This window comes from Mustela lutreola, chromosome 8, assembly GCF_030435805.1.
Source record: "Mustela lutreola isolate mMusLut2 chromosome 8, mMusLut2.pri, whole genome shotgun sequence".
Classification (NCBI taxonomy): Eukaryota; Metazoa; Chordata; class Mammalia; order Carnivora; family Mustelidae; genus Mustela; species Mustela lutreola.
Window position 1 is genome coordinate 60,286,337 of NC_081297.1, and position 13,842 is coordinate 60,300,178.

General features: G+C 34.7%; 3 pseudogenes; 2 read left to right on the forward strand and 1 right to left on the reverse strand.

Moving 5' to 3' along the window:
* Positions 1-3,126: 3,126 nt before the first annotated feature.
* LOC131839930 (small nucleolar RNA U3) lies at positions 3,127-3,306 on the forward strand (annotated as a pseudogene).
* Positions 3,307-3,968: 662 nt separating this feature from the next.
* LOC131837903 (olfactory receptor 9K2-like) lies at positions 3,969-4,891 on the reverse strand (annotated as a pseudogene).
* A 7,721-nt stretch (positions 4,892-12,612) lies between these two features.
* On the forward strand, positions 12,613-13,623 carry LOC131837904 (olfactory receptor 9K2-like; annotated as a pseudogene).
* Positions 13,624-13,842: the final 219 nt, after the last annotated feature.

The window sequence follows — 13,842 nt, forward strand, 5'->3', positions numbered from 1 at the left end:
GAGCCGGCCCCTACACCCGGGGTCTATCTTCCCGTCGCTTTGGATTCACGTGTCCGCCAGTCCTACCTTTCAGAAAGTGGTTGATTTTCTGTTTCCAGAATTGCTGTTCTTCTTCTCTTCGATCTGCCGATGGATTTGCAGGTGTTCAAAAATTTTAGATAAGCTATCTAGCTGATCTCCTGGTAGCTGAAGTTGACTCAGCCTGCTACTTCTCCACCATCTTGACTCCTCGAAAGAAAGAAATTCTTTGTCGATTTCCCACACCTAATTTCCTGAAATTCTGACTAAACAACTCACCCTTTCCAGGCTTATGATTGTGGATATGCAGACCGAACCAAACAAAATTTACATATCTTATTATTTAGCTTTTGCTTAAGTCATCCAAAGTTAATTATGTAAGTTACCACAAAAGAAACCTAAGTATTATACATTATATTATATTTTATTATATTATATATATTATATTTTATATTATATATTCAGTTGAATAAACTGATGCCAGTGCCAATGTAAATAAATAGATGATTTTTAAATGTTGGTAAGTAAAAAATAAACTATTTCAAATGCCTTGAAGCCATATTTCATAAAAATGAACACATAGAAAATCAGTCTCTGGTTAAAGTTCCTGTTTTCAGTTTTTGTTTGTTTACAGAATTGAAATAATTAAGAAATTACTTTGAAACCACATCCTTTTTTTATGTTTTCATTTTCAGGATATATTGCTTTTTTCTTATCCCATCTCTTCCTTGTTCCTCTCCCTCTCCAGGCTTCACAAGTAAGTTTCTTTGTCCTCACTGAGATATCCTGAATAATAACTTACACACATTCAAAACTTTTATTGATTTTATGACCTACATTGCTTTCAGGGGATTGGACAAAGTGACATCTTCTATTCAACATAAAGAATAAGTGTAACAAACAATCCAATATCAATTCAACATTACAACATTTTCCAATATCTAATCAGTTCAGCTTCTCCAATCACCATAAAAAGAAGTTTTTCTTTTCAATCTTTTCTTTTCAATCACCATAAAAAGAAGTTGAAATTATCTTAAGGAAAAGACATTGAAGCAAGCTCTGGGTGCTTGTCCACAGATGCTTAATGTAGTCATTTTAACCTTTGTTAGTGAAATTTCAATTCAGTGCTTCATTACCATTTACAACTATCAGAGTCAGAGAATATTAGCATCCTGGCAATAGAAAATATTATTATAAGTGCCTTCACCAAAGTTCTGCATCATTACACTAAATATTAGGTAACCATCAACAATACATAAAATTTAAAGACAAAATGCAATACATGATGTTATAGGGCAATTAATATACATGCATATCCAAACTAAGAATGTTAATCAAGAAAGATGAATCCTGCAGTACAAAACAACAAATAAGTTAATCGTATTTGAGAAAGCGAGTTCAATCTTCAGCTTCTTGAGATGGTATCACTATTAAAAGACTTCTTCACGTGGATTTTTGTGTACAATTTTAAAGTCACCCCTAAATAACAACTTGTGATGTCTATGTTGCAGAATGTAATCTTCAAAGTCTCTTGGATGTAGCAGTGTTTCATAAACAATCCATGCATCATTTAAAAAAATAAAAAGCCTTTGTCAATGAAAGCCAACAGAAGGTTGGTAAGACATTGGGATGTTCCAATGGCATCTTGATATATAAAGATATAAATTCGGCACTACTTTTCAAAGGAGACCCAGAGAAAAAAGTTACCAAAGTGTTTATGGCAATTGAAAGAAAACTACAGAGACCTTATTGAGCACCTTTGGAAGTATTCTGCCTTGGTTTTCAACTTTTCCAGATTCCTTCAAACATTTAAAGTAGTTTCAGCAATGCCACTTCTGAGGTTTTGCACTGGAATACTTTTATCTGTTAAGGCTACAAAACAGGAAATATGAATCAACCAGACAAAAACTAAAGCAAAAGAATCAGGCCATATTCTTATCCAGTATTCTATTGCCTTTTCCCAACAGTTCTTAGTAACCTGCACTTGTTAGCTCTACAACAGAGTGACACTCTAACAGTAATGGGCATCCAATGGAAATATATCAAACCTAAACTTAAAAGGGTATTTTCCAGACTAATAATAATACAGGACAATGATCACTTTCCCAAGCCAAATAGGATATTTATTTTGCTCTCAAATAATGTTTTTCTCAAGTATAATTAAATGGCTACCTCTGAGTATCAACTATAATGGTAGATCCACAGGTTTAGGGAGGAGGGGATAAACATAACCTTACTTTTTTAAAAAAATCATTTTGCTGATCTCTTTATCTCTTAAATAATCATTAATCAAATCTTGAACCCTAATAAACATTAACCCACAAAATGAATGCCTTGTGCATTCATCAAAGAAAGCTTTGCTATATAAACAAAAACTGAAAAAAAGAAGGCTTAGTCAGATACCCATGTTTGGGGTTTTCACAATGCCAAGTACATCGACAAAACTGATCATTGTACCTTATTTCTTAGATTTAGCTTTTTCCACATTTGATTTTGTTTGGACTTAAGCATTAACTGTTTCACTGAAGCCCTGTTTCATTTTTGCACTTAGAGCCCTTGTAAAAACAGTGATTTGTTATAACTTTCTCTAGAACTTGGCTTCCCTTGATACCTGTCAAATCTGTGGGTTGCTGCTGCATTAACCTCTCTTATCTCAATTGGTATTTTATGCTTAGCATAATAACAATTTTATTACTCCTTAACCAAACTAATAAACACACTCATACACACATAAATATAACACATGCTTGCACATATATATAATCTGACTATTCATGAAGGTTATTGTAAGGCCTTGTGATATTTTTCACTGAGATTCTCAAGCTCTCTTCATTTTAATATGGTGCCTTCACTAACTGCATATTCACTACAAATAATTTGTGTCATCCAAAACATAGAGAGCATGTGTTGTAAAATATTGTAAATATCCTAAATTATTTTCATGGTATGACAGCAAAGTAGGCATGACTCTGTCATTCAAAGAAATTTGAATAAAATATCTTATAAAATCAATGCAATTTTCACATTTCTTTTTTGGCCTATTAATTAAACAAAGATCACTGGTTATTCTACCTTTCCCTTTTCTCCTCATTATATCCACATGTTCTGAAGACTATACTTTCAGGGATCATTTCTATAGTTTGTTACTAGAGAAGTTTCTCTGAACTTGTAGTGTACCCAAGACCACGAGAAAGAGGTGTAGTATTCCTTCCTGAGCATGAAGCTGATCCTGGGTGTTGTGTATATCCACATGTTCCCTTATCTTTTGCCTGACATGGGAAACAAAGTACACCACTAACATTTATACTATCATTTGCATACAAACAATTGGGTTACACAGTTTCTAAGTTAATAATTATGCTAGGTATTTTCTTTTTTTTTTAAAAAGATATTTTTTTAATTTATTTGACAGAAAGATCACAAGTAGGCAGAGAGGCAGGCACAGAGAGACAGGAGGAGGAGGCAGGCTCCCCGCTGAGCAAAGAGCCCGATGCAGGACTCTAACCCAGAACCCTGAGATCATTATCTGAGCCAAATGCAGAGGCTTTAACCACTGAACCACCCAGGCGACCCAATTATGCTAGGTATTTTCTGCATCTCTATTTTACTTACAAAAGGAAGAAAAACTATAAAATTTTATAATTCCCCATTTGCAAAACGTATTATTGCCTGCAGAGTGAGAAATACATAACCCTTTATAAAAATGCAGCAGATTTTCATGGTGTCCAGAATTTTCAGGTTTAACATTGCCTTGCGAAAAAGTGAATATGTTATTTGGAGCTTTCTTTACAGGATGTTATTAATGCTGTAGAATAAACTATTAAGGAGCATTTTTCTTTGAAGGGGTGGGGTTTTCTTTTTTAAATAAACCTGAGCTTTAAAATGCCTGAGTCTAAAAGATCAAGAAGATAAAATCAGCTGGTACAAGAACAGAACATGTGGAAGCAGATTTAAAGTACAACTTTTTTCTTCCATAGGACTTTTTTCATGGCATCTTTAATATCCTTGTTTCTTAGAGAGTAGATTCAGGGGTTCAGCATAGGTGTGAACAAAATGTAACATACTGAAGTCACTTTACAAAGTTCAGGGTTACTTGGAGGTGTGAGGTAGACAAAGGAGACAGTCCCATAGAGCAAACTTACAACCCCTAGGTGGGAGCTGCAAGTAGAGAAGGCTTTCTTCCTCCCTTCCCTGGAGTGGATTTTTAAGACTGCAGACACAATATGCATATAAGATACCACAATAATGACTACTGTGAGCAAAAAAAATGAGCACAGCCAGACTAAATGACACCATTCTTATTCATAAAGATATTGGAACAGGAGATCTTCTCAATTGAGTTGGAATCACAGTAGAAGTGATCAATGACTCAGGAAGCACAGAAAGACATTGAGAAGGTTACACCGATTTGAAGGATGGAACTGACAGCCACAGAGATAGCAACCAGCCACCAACTGGATACAAAACAGTGTAGAGGAGTGGGTTGCACATGGTGATGAAGTGGTCATAGGCCATGGCTGCCAGGACAAAAGCCTCTGAGACCATAAGGAGTGCATAAAGAAATAGCTGACCCACACAACCTGCAAAAGATATGGACTTTTTTTGAGACAGGATGTTGACCATGGCTTTGGGTACAATAACCGTGGAGTAGGAGAGGTCAATGATGGAGAGATTGCCTAGGAATAAATACATTGGTGTGTTCAGCCAGGGATCAGTCACAATGATGCCAATCATGCTAAGGTTCCCCAGAGGACCATCCCATAAACAATCAGGAATAGTAGGAAGAGGAGACTGTGGAGCTCTGGACGGACCTGATGCCTACAAGGATGAAGTTAGTCACTTCTAAGTGGTTGTCTCTGCCCTCGTCACCCATGGCAAATTTCTGCTTTAAAGTGTAATTGGAAGGGGAGGTGAACCATGAGAGACTATGGACTCTGAAAAACAATCTGAGGGTTTTGAAGGGGCGGGGGGTGGGATGTCGGGGTACCAGGTGGTGGGTATTATAGAGGGCATGGATTGCATGGAGCAGTGGATGTGGTGCAAAAATAATGAATACTGTTATGCTGAAAATAAAAAATAAATAAATAAATAAATAAATAAAATAAAGTACAAAGGAAAGTCAACAGATAAAGTTTCCACTATTTCTCTACCATCACATATAATACTTTATATTAAAAAAAAAAAACCTTATAGTTGACATAATACTTTCAAGTTAAGTCCCATTAAGTTTACACACATGAGAAAATTCAAGATGAGAGGGATTTGACGTGCCTAAGGTAACACAACTGGTTAAGGTAACACAACTGGATAGGGTTCAAACTGGAATTTGAACTCAAGGTGAAATATTTTATATTAAAGTTTACTGTGAATTTCAATACAACAAAGTCTGATACGTCCTTATGTCTTTCTATCTTGTCATACAGATGGTTTGCAAGATGTCATTTGTGATTTCAAAGTACTAAAGTCTAACTCTTCATATTAAGAAAAAGACACTTCCTTAAGTTTCATTTATCATTTTATATTCATTTTTATAATAATATTTTGCTTCAAAACAGTAAAATTAATTAATCTAAAAAGAAAGATACAAGTTCTTTTTAAGATAATATGAACTTTCTACCAAAAAGAGCTTTTACAACAGCAAGTAAGTTACTAAGGAGTTAACTGTCTTTTTTGAGATCTTTAAAAATAAAAGCAGACTTCAACTTCTGGAAAAAATCTAATTTTATTTAAATGCAAAAGTAAAATGTGATTGATGCCTTTATAATTTGTATCCTGTAAAGTGTGTTGATACTGTTTTCTTAAATTTGTCAAGAAATCCATGTCATATCCAGCTTCTAAACTTTAAAACTTTTGAAGTTAAACTTATTGGACAGATTTAACTATAATTTTTGTTTTAATTCCTATATGAGGCTAATAACAGACTCATAAATACAGCTAGGAAATATTGACTTTATGATATATATAAGAATATATATATATATATATATATATATATGAATGATCTTTTCTTAAGATTTGTTAATCTATTTTAGAAAGAGAGAGAGCATGCTCATGGGTGGGGGAAGGAAAGAGAGTGAAAGAGAATCTCAAACAAACTCCCTGCTGAGCACAGAGCCCTATGTGAGGTTCAATCTATAAACCTGAGATCATGACCTGAGTGGAAATCAAGAGTTAGATGCTAAAGCAACTGAGTCATTTAGGTTCCCCAATCTTGTTTCTTCATTGATGTCTGATAGTAAACATTAGTGAAGTGAATTAGAAAAGAATCCTTCTTCATTGGAAGATTATTATTAAAACTTAATTTCTATAGATGATATTTTAAAATTATATTTCTCCTTTATACATTATCTTTATCTATTTAAAATATTTTTTTTAGATTTTTACAATTTATTTATTTGACAGAGAGAGAGAGATCACAAGTAGGCAGAGAGGCAGGAAGAGAGAGAGGGGGAAACAGGCTCCCACCTGAGCAGAAAGCCCGATGTGGGGCTTGATCCTAGGACCCTGAGATCATGACCTGAGCCAAAGGCAGAGGTTTAGCCCACTGACACACCCAGGCGCCCCTATTTAAAATATTTTTATTTTAAAAAATCATCTATTTTTTGTTAAAAAAATCATTATACAGCTGAACCCCTGGGCACAGGTTAGGAACATAGAATTCCCATATAGTTTAAATCTGCATAAAATTCTTGATTCTGTAAAATTGTAACTACTACTAAAAACTTGCTGTTGACCAGAAGCCTTACTGGTAACATAGTTTGTTAACATTTGTCTGTTATATGTATTATATGCTGCTTTTGCACTAAAATAAGCTGGGGAAAAGAAAACATTATTAAGAAAATCATAAGGAAGAGGCACTTACAGCATCATCCTGTATTTATTGAACAAAAAAAAATTGCATTGAAGTGGACCCATGCCGTTCAAACCCATATTGTTCAAGATTCAGCTATATATATTTTTTAAATGTCAGGAGTATCTGTACTGCCATCCTTTTTTCATTCCTGATGCTTGTCATTTAATTTTGCTGTTTTTCCATTGTAACATTTGCCAGAGTTTTGTACATCTTATGGTCTTTCCAAGAATCAATGGTAAGCTATGTGATCACCTCATACCTGTCAGAATGGCTAAAATCAAAAACAAAAACCAAGTGTTGATGAGGATGTGGAGAAAAAGGACCCCCCATGTACTGTTGGTAGGAATGCAAACTGGTGCTATGTGGAAAACAGTATGGAGATTCCTCAGAAAGTTAAAAATAGAACTACCCTATAACCCAGTAATTGCACAACTAGCTATTTAACCAAAAATACAAAACACTGGTTCAAAGGGATACATGCACCCCCAAGTTTATTGCACATTATTTACAATAGCCAAATTATGAGAGAGTAGTCCAAGTGCCCATCAATAGATGAATGGATAAAGAAGACATGGTCTATATACACAATAGAATATTACTCAACCACTTCAAAAAGAATGAAATCTTGCCATTTTCAATGACATGGATGGAGCTAGAGAGCCTAATTCCAAGTGAAGTCAGTCAGAGAAAGACAAATACACTATGATTTCACTCATACATGGAATTTAGAAAACAATACTAATAAGCAAAACAAAAAGGGAGAGAGAAACCAAGAAACAGACTCTTAACTATAGAGAACAAACTGATGTTTACCAGAGGGGAGGTGGATAGGAGGATGGGGGAAATAAATGATAGAGATTAAAGAATATAGTAATTATGATAAACATTGAGTAAGGTATACAATAATTGAGGAATCACTATATTGTACACCTGAAACCAATATAACACTGTACATTAACTGTGCTGGAATTAAAATTAAGAACTTAATAAAAAATACAAGAATGGCCAATAGATAAAAAAGGTAAGTCATGTGAATATCTTATCCAAATTTGTCCTTTTTCATGAATTTTTATGTATAACATTTACTTTCTTTCATTTTTTTGTTTTGACTTGCTCTTTTCTATTTCAATATTAAAATAGAAGATCAATATCAATGTTTCTGTTTTACCTGTTTATCATATTTACCTACAATGCTTTGTATATATCCCTCTAAGTTCTTATTTTTCTATACTGCAAAAGTTTAGATATAATTTTTTAGCTTAAAGTCAACATTTTTTTCTTTCTTTTTTTTATTTCTTTTCACCGTAACAGTATTCATTGTTTTTGCACCACACCCAGTGCTCCATGCAATACGTGCCCTCCCTAATAACCACCACCTTGTTCCCCCGACCTCCCACCCCCCGCCCTTTCAAAACCCTCAGATTGTTTTTCAGAGTCCATAGTCTCTCATGGTTCACCTCCCCTTCCAATCTCCCTCAACTCCCTTCTCCTCTCCATCTCCCCATGTCCTCCATGTTATTTGTTATGCTCCACAAATAAGTGAAACCATATGATGATTGACTCTCTCTACTTGAAACAAAGTCAACATTTAATTTTATTTCCTTTTGATCCATTGAGTTTTGGGAAGTAATTTTAATGTCCATGCTCATAGAGTTTCTCAATCCATTATTTAGTTGTTACTGTTTCCTCTATTAAGCTAACAATTATCAAAGAACATATACTGAATGATTTTAATCTTTGAATCTGTTGAGGGTTTCTTTCTGCCCCATCTATGGTGAATGATTATAAGTGTTCTTGTGCATTTCAAGCACTAGAATATTTTTATTGCTAATGCCATTGTGGGAAGTTTAAGGGTAAGAAAAAAATATATTGGATTCTGGCACATTTTGGAGATTGGATAACCAAATGCTATTGCATGTACTTTCTAAATTGGAGTTGTTGGAAGATCAAATGTTTCCTGCCACTAGTATTCTTGGCACAAATTTTGCTCTACCAATATGATCCACACAAACTCGGAATTTTAAAGGGCACAGTGAGTTGGACATCAATTTTCTATTCTTTTTGATATTTTCTACCAGGGAAATGTCACCTTAGGAAGGTTGTGCAAACATATGAGCTATTTGCCAGAGTATCGTTGATTTCCCAACCTCACAGAGAAGCTATGTTGATGGTTGAGGAAGGAGTGACATCTCTTTGCTTCCAGGTGTCTGATCCTTAGACCACAATTAAGATGCTCCATTTTTTAAATTGTATCCACTGGTAGCCTTTCTGAATTTTACTATATTGCTCTAAGGGTCATTGTAAGAGTGTCACTTAGAAGTTCCTCCAGCCTTTCCATATAAGATAGCCATCAATTCACCCTGATTGGTATTTTCCTGTTTAAAATACTTAAACTGTATACTCTTCCTATACTTACCAATCTTTTACTAATACTGCATTACAATAAGGAAAGGCTTTGGTTTCATATACTCTGCTATCTACAAATTTTAAAAATCCGTTTAATTCTAGGAATAATTTTTAATTAAAAATGGGTACCAGGTGGTGGGTATTATAGAGGGCACGGATTGCATGGAGCACTGGGTGTGGTGAAAAAATAATGATACTGTTATGCTGAAAATAAATAAATGAAAAAAAATGGATTTTCTAAGAATAGAATTAAAATTAAGTTATGAATATATTTAGGGGAAATGGCATCCTTATAATATTAATTTCATTAATGTAATGTGTTTCTCGTTTTACTGTAGTCTTTTAGTCACACATAGTTATTGAGAATTTTTAAATACAGATCATGATCTTTCATAAATATTCTTAAGGATTTTTAAAATGATTTTTGAATATTATAATTTCTTCCCTTTTATTTTCTACTTAGAATGTAAACATAAGAAAGCATAGAATTAGCAAAAATTAACTGACTTTGTGGGGCATCTGGGTGGCTCAGTGGGTTAAAGCCTCTACCTTCTGCTCAGGCCATGGTCCCGGGGGCCTGGGATCGAGCCCCGCATGGGGCTCCCTGCTCAGCAGGGAGCCTGCTTCCTCCTCTCTCTCTCTCTGCCTGCCTCTCTGCCTACTTGTAATCTGTCAAACAAATAAATATAATTTAAAAAAATCAGCTGACTTTGCGACTTAAAGGGCATTTGCACATCATGAAATATGTCTATATCAGGAATACAGGTAACTCATAATTTGAAGTTAACTTCTATCTTTTTTCAAAGCCTAACAAACATAATTTATTACATGATTTAGTATATTCATTCATCTAAAACTTATCTCGTGTAGCACAAGCATTTAAAGCTGTATGTATGCTATGTATGCTATGATAATGTATGCTATGTATGCTATGATATGTATGTATGTGATATGATATGATGCTTATGTATGCTATGATAATTATCAAGAAGTTTTTCCTTATCAATACAGAAAATAAAGTCCAGATAAATTTCCCAAAGGATAGGCAAAACCAGAGAAGGAAGGTCCCTTGTATTTGGACCATTATTAGATTATTTGCTTATATCTGAACTTACTGCAGTCCTCATGGACAACAGCCCTTGAGCTTGCACTTATGTCTCCATAATTGCCTTTATAATTACTCCTCTCCCAGTGGAATCCATCACAGTGGATGAGCAAAACCTCAATATTACAAAATCCTGAAGAAAAGTGTCAGAAGTAAAATGAGTAAGACCATCACAATCACTGCTGCTACTCTACCAAGTAATCATGGACTCTGGAGACCCAAGGTTGTTATGGTCCTTAAATATCCATGGTTATCCCATTATCCTTACTTTAAGATACGTAAGGCATAATAGAATTCAAGAAAGGAACTCTCCCTCTCTCTCTCTCTCTCTCTCTATATATATATATATATATATATATATATATATATTCCTTAAGTTTACTTGCCTTGACTAAAGAGTGAAAGTCCTCAAACTGATGCAGCTTTGAGAAAAAGTCATTCATTGTCATGTAAGGATTGGAATATTCATCAGCTTCTATCTCTGCTTCAAAGAAAAAGGCTATTCCAAATATGGAATATATTAAACTACATAACTACTAATGGATATATATATATATATATATATATATATATATATATATATCTGTAGATATATCTATAGATACAGATATAGATATAGATATCTAATGGAGCAATAACAGTTAATTTATTTGGGAGGAATAGCAATGACTGAGTAAATGAAAAATATTTGGAAGGAGCTTTAGAAACTGTGATATAGGCTTAGTGATATTTTTGATGTTATTAATTTTAACCTAAGAATAACGTCTCATTTTTTATTCTATTGTCAAAAATGGCAGTGTGATAATGGAAACTAAATAGATGGAGGCAAAAAAGGTAAAAATATTTTCTTATATATTTGTTACTGTTGTTTAATGATTCAAACACAGAGAGGCAATCATAATGGTTACAGCACTATCATACTCATTAAATGTATTGCTCATATTTTAGGTCTATGTAATACTCTTATTTGAAGTAAAGATGATTATTTAACTTTAATATATTGAGAATAGATATTCAAAATGTGACTAAAATTAGACAAAATAATATGTTACAACTTGGTATATATTCAGCCAAATTTTGGTTTTTTAATTTTTGATTATTTTTTATTTTTTATAAAGATTTTATTTATTTATTTTATAGAAAAAGACACCGCAAGAGAGGGAACACAAGCAGAGGGAGTGGGAAAGGGAGAAGCAAGTTCCTGCTGAGCAGGGAGCCTGATGCGGGGCTCCATCCCAGAACCCTGGGATCATGACCTGAGCCGAAGGCAGACGCTTAACGACTGAGTCACCCAGGTGCCCCTCATTTCTTTATTTTTTCTTTTTATTTTATTTTATTTTTTCTTTTTTTACTTTTTCTATTTTTTAACTTTTTTTATTACTTTCTGTCACCACACAGTACATCATTGGTTTTGATGTAGTGTTCCAAGATTCATTGTCTGTGTGTAACACCCAGTCCTCCATGCAGTATATGCCTTTGTTAATACCCAGCACTGGACGAGCCCATTCCCCCACCCACTTCCCCTTTAAAACCTTCAAATTGTTTCTCCAAGTCAAGTCTCTCATGATTCATCTCCCCTTCTAATTCCCCCCCCCCTTCATTTTTCACTTCCTGCTCCTAATGTCCTTCGTGCTATTCCTTATGTTCCACAAAGAAGTGAAACCATATGATAATTTACTTTCTCTGCTTATTTCACTTAGCATAATCTTCTCCAGTCCCATCCATGTTGATGCAAAAGCTAGGTATTCATCCTTTCTTCTGGCTGAGGAATATTCCATTATGTATATGGACCACATGTTTAACCATTCATCTGTTGAAGGGCATCTCCACTCTTTACACAGTTCAGCTATTGTTGACATTGCTGTTATTTTTATTTTTTTTAAGATTTTATTTCTTTATTTTTGGAGGGAAGAGCAGAGGAAATAGGAAAGGCAAGATCTCCACTGAGCAGAGACCAGTGAGGGTCTCCTAGGACCCTGAGATGATGACCTGAGCCAAAGACACATTTAACTAACTGAGCCACCAAGAGTCCCCCAAATTATGATGTAAATACAGTAACCCAATAACATCTTTCACTGCTTCATAGAATAACCACCTCATAGAACTAGTATTAGCTAATCCAAATTCCTGATTCTTCATGATATTAAAATTATTTTATATGCAATATTTAATTAAGATGTAAATAATTTATTCTACACTAGAGAAAATATTTATGTCACTATAAACAAAGCCCAGATTTCATTTGTTCATTTTACCTTGTACCTCTCAGCAGGTTTCTGCCATGGGAGACAGGGGAACAAGCAATCACTCAGAAGTGACTGACTTCATTCTTGTAGGCTTCAGAGTCGGCCCAGAACTCCACATTCTCCTCTTCCTGCTCTTTCTGCTTGTGTATACCATGATCCTTCTAGGGAATGTGGGGATGATGACCATTATTATGACTGATCCCCGGCTGAACACACCAATGTATTTCTTCCTAGGCAACCTCTCCTTCATTGATCTCTTCTATTCTTCTGTTATTGCACCCAAAGCTATGATCAACTTCTGGTCTGAGAGCAAGTCCATCTCCTTTGCTGGCTGTGTGACCCAGCTCTTCCTCTTTGCCTTGTTCATTGTTGCTGAGGGATTTCTCCTGGCAGCCATGGCTTATGACCGCTTCATTGCCATCTGCAACCCACTCCTCTACTCTGTCCATAAGTCAACTCATCTCTGCATTCAGTTGGTAGCTGGTTCCTATTTTTGTGGCTGCATCAGCTCGATTCTTTTGACCAGTGTGACATTCACTTTGTCCTTTTGTGCTTCCTGAGCTATTGAACACTTCTACTGTGATTACCGTCCACTTCAAAGGATTTCTTGTTCTGATCTCTACCTTCATAAGATAGTTTCCTTTTTCTTATGCAGCATTATTATTTTGCCTACCATAATTGTCATTATTGTGTCCTATATGTATATTGTGTCCACGGTTCTAAAGATAAGATCCACTGAGACGTAAGAAAGCCTTCTCTACTTGCAGCTCTCACCTAGGAGTCGTGAGTGTACTATATGGTGCCATCATTTTTATGTATTTCATCCCTGACAGATTTCCTGAGCTGAGTAAAGTGGCTTCCTTATGTTACACCTTAGTCACTCCCATGTTGAATCCTTTGATTACTCTCTGAGAAACAAAGATGTCAAAGAAGCTCTGAGAAAGATTCTGGGGAAAAAAATATTTTTATTTAATTCTATCTTAACAATGATATAACTGAAAGGCCTGAATATTATAACAATTTTGTAAGGCATTGATGCACATAAAGCACTCACAATTTTGAAATATTTTAGAAAGTTTATTCCTTTGAATCCCATGTACTTAAAGCTGAAGAGCACATTTGGGTGGATTTTTCCTGTTGATTTTAGAGTGAAATGGCTTTCTCTGTACTTCATCTTCATTTGGGTAAAGATCATGATTGCCACGTAATTTGAT